The 6,000-nt window shown below is 38.9% G+C and overlaps 1 protein-coding gene across 2 annotated transcripts in view; it reads left to right on the top strand.

Moving 5' to 3' along the window:
* The first annotated feature begins 2,897 nt into the window (after positions 1-2,897).
* Positions 2,898-6,000, top strand: part of LOC125691903 (bifunctional heparan sulfate N-deacetylase/N-sulfotransferase 3) — a 415,179-nt gene continuing 412,076 nt past the window's right edge. For both annotated transcript variants that reach the window (XM_048941854.1, XM_048941853.1), the window contains exon 1: positions 2,898-3,237. The gene's annotated coding sequence lies outside the window, so the exon portion shown is untranslated. The remainder of the gene's footprint in view (positions 3,238-6,000) is intronic.

Raw genomic sequence — 6,000 nt, 5'->3', positions numbered from 1 at the left:
AATCTAATTCAAGTATTAGCATTGAGGCTCTTATAGTTGATGCTACGAGCATTAATTACACAAACATAACCAGTAGCTGAGACTTCCCTTTATGAAGACAGTAACAGCATTTTATAACAGATTACTACTTGTCATGTGAAGAGCACAGTTATTTGCGCTATAAACAATTTGATACTTGTTTATAGATGTCTTGGTTTCAGCCAAAACAATGTTAATAGCAAACCAGAATCTTGGTTGTTACTGAATGATTTGAGCACACCTGGGAACAGTTACACCTTCATCGGATTGCAGCAGAGGTGGGATAGAGCCAAGACAGGAGGCCTGAATTAGGCTAAGGATTATTCCATACCACCTGACATTGAGCAAAGGTCATAAAGCTGTGAGCAGCCACTGCTTTAAGGTTACTCAGGTGAGAGCTTGTGTTATTTGTGGGCTATTGTATTGTTTCTGTGTGGTAATTATCTGCACTGTGGATATATAGAAATATATATAGATATATACATATGCATATATACACATTGTTATTGTTAGATTTTTGTTTTCATTTTTCTGTTTTTCCTTAGTAAACAGTTTCTATCTTGATCTACAGGTTCTATTTTATCTCCTATTCTCTCTCACTTTCAATTTGGGTGAGAGGGATGAGCAAACAAATGACTGTGGTGCTTAGTTGCTTGCTGGGTTAAATCATAATAAACAAATTCTAAAGTACCCATGAAAAGTTTCCCTGAGGCTTGGGTCACAATTTGCATTTGTTTGAAATTCTGAGCTAGAGTTTTTCTTATTTCATATCAGGATTTTTTATTATTATTTTCCATTAAAAATAGAGAATGATCTAGGACTTTGAATAACTTTTGGTTCCTTGGTCTGTGGTATACAAACCCTGGACATAAAACCCACTTTCTACTTTCAGGTATTTGTCCTATCCATACTTTTCTCCCTCTAACAAAAGATTACTTTATTCAGTAGAAATAAAGATAAGCATACAAAATAATTGCATCACACACTTCACAATCAATTTTGGTGAAACAGAACGGAGATGATCTCCCTACTCCTTCCTTAGCTTGCATTACCACTTGTATCTAATTACAACTAACACCGGCTCTGTGTGGTGAAGGGGTACTACAGGCTGTCACCTCCAACAGCTTGCCAGTAAGTTATCTATAGGCAATGGTTGACTTGGCATTTTAGTTCCCTTACAGGCACTATTACCAAACTCTACTAAATATGGATTTAGCATCTGTATGGTAAATGTTGAGTCATGGCCTGAACCACTCATTGAGCACCTGGGGAAAGGACCCGGTCAGCCCTAGAAGCATAGGTGAAGGCAATTCAGCTGTGTGACCAGAAGGGGTGGAGCCTGGCTGCAATGGCTGCACCTTTCTTAGGCTTCATTGAAGGGCTGACTGCCACTGAATCTCTGGTTGGAGGTCTCTCCTTGGTGGAGCTTTCCCCTGTGAACCTGAATTTTTCTGATACAGGTGAGCAATCTTCTTCCCTTCCTTTATAGCACCTTTCTATCGTGCTGATCCTTCTGTCATTGTACCTCTGGTGAAACAACTTTTCCCATTATATTGATCTGTCCAATTGCTACAGCATCAGTCCAAAAAAAATAAAAAGCTGGCTTATTTCAGTCCTGATATTATAGGTTTATATATATATATATATATTATCAGAGTATAGACTTTCAGCATGTATGCCAAACCCTCATACATGGACTTTAGGACACAGTTTTAGGAAGAAATGTGTGTCACATCACAGTCTTGTGCCCAAATATAAAAAGCTAAGAACAATAAAAGGAAACAACCAACCAAAGCTATTCTTTGCCTGATCAGGAGATGTACTACTATCCCAGAGATGTCCATTCCCCACAGTCATAGCTTTTAAGAACTTTCAGTGCTTTCATCTTACAGCATTTCAGGAAGACAATTCTGAAAACTGGCAGGAGAAACTACAGTGATGATTGCCCACCTGCAGTTCAAGACGTATAAGCATGACTACTACCAATTCACACATGGAAAAAAAAAAAAGACTAGAAAGCTACCTTGCACACTGAGTCTTCTCATCGTTTCATATCATTAGTTAGGAAAGACTGTCTTGCTGGATACTCAGGTAACTTGTGCAGCAATCATTCTAACACCATCAGCATTTCTTTTGTCTCTTTGCACATTTCTTAAGTACATCCTAACAGCAACCAGGAAGTACCAGAATATTACATGTAGTCACATAAGGACACCTCACTAAGAGTCTGACTGAGAAGCCTTTGGAATGGAAAAGGAAGAAAACAATGAGCATTTCTCAAGTTCCCGGGTTGCACAGTGTGAAGCTTTCATTTTTATATAAATATATAAACAATGCAGCTCTATTTTGTGACGTTCATTTCATCTTAGAGAAATAACAAGTATTTACTAAATGGGAAGATCATTGTTTTACTTTGTAGCAATCTGCAATTGTTCAAATGTTAAGTAACCACCTGGAATTTTTTTCTTTTAATAGCTGCCAGAAATATTATATTTTCAATAAAGAAAGACGTGGAACTTAAGTAATGACCCAAAACATCATTATTTCACTAGAATGCTTTTGTTAAGCAACTTCACTACTGTTATTTTAATCAAATCTCATTTCCCAGCAATAGTTTTAATAGCTCCTTTAAACCCATCCCACTCCCTTAAGGGACTTTGGGGTCCAATGAAAACAGAATCATGAATTTGTTTTCTTATACAGCAGAAACACGCATTAGTAGTTGCAATTTGTTTCCTTAGCACCCTGCCGCACAATTTATTAAACGCAAAGAGACTAAGGAGAACAGTTATGCCTCGACGCATCAGGACGAGCAGCAGCAATACTAACCCTCTCCTGCCAGCCCGGCGCGGCTGCGTGAGCACCTGCCGGTCAGAGACACACAGACAGCAAAGCAACCATAGCTGGCGCTGTGAGCATCTCCCCCTGCCATCAATTTACAACAACAAAAGGAAGGTAAAAACCGAACCGATGGTTAATCCCTGAGAAGGGTACGCCGCCACGTGATGGCTGAAGCCCACTGACCTGAGAGCAAGCTCCGACCCGCGCGGCCGGTTGGGAAGGAAGCGCGAGAGCACCGCCTCACGCACAGCACCGCGCGCGCTGCCGGGAAGCACCGCCGCGCAGGGAAACTTCCCGAAGGAAAGGTAGCCATAAGGTCGGGCGCTGCGGCGATAATTGTGCTTAAAGCCTGCTGCTGCTTGTCGTCGGCTGCCTTTGGTGAGTTATTGCTGAGTCTTTCTCCTCTTACAGGAGGCTTTGGAGCAGACCTGCTGGAGAAAAGATCTGTAAGGTCCCTTCCAGCACGAGTAGTTCTCTGAAATGCACCACCGGGGCCCTGTGGGCAGCTGCTCCGACCGGCTGCAGAGCTGGATCCAGCCTGCTGCGGGGGAGATGTCTCTGCCGCTCCCAGAACAAGAGCGAGCAGAACACTTCTGGTTGCTCCGTTTGATTGAAGTGCCAGATGGACTCACTCAAACCTTTTCACACGTCATTTCAGAAGAATATTTTTGATGTTCCTCAAATGGTGGTAGCAGCTGAGTCAGTAAGGTGAGGTGTACAGCCACGTTCCTCGCCAAGGACTGAGCTATGAGCTGTGCTATCAGCAACCCCCGCTGCCCATGTCCAAGGCTTTATCAATGTTTCACCTCAGCATGAAATACAGTGCTGTAGATTCCATGGGAGGTGCCTAAGTTAAATCACCTTTTGTAACTGCAGCAGGCTAACATTAAGTGAGTGAATAATCATGGTGGTGCAGCTTTCGTGATCACACATAATAACAGGCCTGCGTGCTACATGCTCTGCCCAAGCAAGCTTGGGGAAAATATGCAGAAACTGAAAACAGAAACGTACAAATTCTCTGCAAGGAGACTGTCTGATGGAGAAACACAGTGTGTTTGATTGTAAGTATGGTAAAATGTAAGAACAGTGTTGGTACAAAACTTACCAAAGATTGATTGAGAATGGAGTGGGTGTGACTTTACACTGAAGACTGTGGTTTTTATTTTTATAGACAAGTTATGTTTTTAAAACAATATGTTGTTACAAAATCTGATGAAATTAGCATCAGAACATGAAAATTCCCTGTAACTCCAATACAGTATATCTAACACTGAATGCTAGGTTATACAGCATTTGCTTTCAGGAGTAATTTCAATAATTATTTTTTCATGTCTACTAATCATCTACATATCTAATTATTGTTTTATAGTCAGAAGTCTGGGTGATTCTATACAGCTTACAAATCATCTTACAGAAAGAAGCCATAGCTGGTTCCTTATTTAATCTGAAACTATAGCAATCTGTGGAAGCCTAAGAAACACAGTGATGCTTTGTTGCAGAAGATGCAGAATCTCATATTCAGTAAGAGACAAGGAATTTTTGTGTTTGCCTCTTTTTCTCTTACAGTTTTGCAATCCCATCCTTTGCATTTCAATCTGACTGCATTTCGCATGTACAAATTTCTGTTCTTTTGATTACTTCTTTAATTTCTCTGTTTACATTTCATTTGTTATGTTCTGCATTTTGATTTTCTTCAGCTTCAGACATACTAAATTTTATTCTTCAAAAATAAATATCTCATTTTATGACTATCACCAGCCAGGTGTCATTTTCTGACCTGTTAAATTTCCCAGATATTAGTAAAAGTAGTAACTCAGTAAATGTGACTAGGGTTCATTGCCAGTAGTCAGTTTCCACATTAGGTAAGGTAGCTATAGTAATGTTGTGTGGATTCTCTAACTTTATGTCTAAATAAATTTAACCTGTTCTTTATACCGTCTCTTCACCTTTGTGCTAAATTTCTGTTCTGGATTCAAAAGAACAAACTGACACAACTGAAGTTAGGAAATTTGACAACAGTATAAGCTGTTCCATCTATTTAATACCAAACATAGAACTAAAAAGTTTTTTGAAAATAAATAGTTTTAGATTGTAGTCAGTATTGTTTAGAATTGAAAAATACCCTTCAGACTCAGCAGTGAAGTTACTGCTCAACTCCAGACAATGGTTTAGGTGTAACAGTCAAATATTCCCAGCCTTACCTTTCAGAACGCTGCCTCAGTGTTTGCAGTGTTCCTTATATAGAAAATGCCTCAGAATGCATCCACAGAGGCCGAGTGTCTAAGCAAATGAATAACTATAAAGGCATATTTAACATTTAAATTTGATTTGAAAATGACTGTTGTGGGTATTGCAGCCTTAAGCTTACATATCATTCTATTTAATAGCAGATACAAGTAAGTATTTAGGAGTTGTTAAGCTTTCATGATATCTAAGGTATAATTTTTCCTTATTTATGTCATGAATGTGGGAAACACTGCTGGAAATATTGTTTTGTGAGCATGGGAAGCTTTTACCTAGTCATTTAAACAGTTTAATCTTACTATCTGCTGATGTAACTGTGAAACATGTTCTCTCTGCATTTTTAATTAGTATAGAACAGATGGTAAGGTTTCTAGTTTAAAGCCACAAGCCTATTTAAAAAATCTGTGGTGACTCTTCACTGTTAAAGATGTTTACTGTAAAGTGTGTATGGAAAGAAAATGAAGCCTTTTTTTTAATTTCATGTTGCTAATATGTCACTTTAAATAACTTTGGTATATTTCCAAAGATTCTCACTAGAGTTGAACAGTTCTTAGGCTACCTGCCCAAGAGTGATTTACAACTAATTATAGGAGAAGGATCTCATGACATTTGTAGTACAGAACACTGTTGAGCATCTTAGAGAATATGAGCACAAGATAAACGGATGTGTATTTCTGGTATATTGCATTGTTGGTAGAAGGAAGAGAATTTATTAACTGCATCATCTGAATATTTAGTCTTCATCTGCTATTTCTGAATCCCGAACTTAGTTTCAAGTTCTGAATGACCTTTAGAACACCCCTACACTTACAACTGACTTCAGTATTCTGCTTTTCATTCATGAAAACACAAGGGCATAAATGTGAGGGGGAAAAAAAATGGAAGGGCTCTTTAGTG

The sequence above is a fragment of the Lagopus muta genome, chromosome 4 (genome assembly GCF_023343835.1).
Source record: "Lagopus muta isolate bLagMut1 chromosome 4, bLagMut1 primary, whole genome shotgun sequence".
Lineage (NCBI taxonomy): Eukaryota > Metazoa > Chordata > Aves > Galliformes > Phasianidae > Lagopus > Lagopus muta.
Note: the sequence above shows the minus strand (reverse complement) of the source record. Positions and strands in the feature narration are given on the sequence as shown.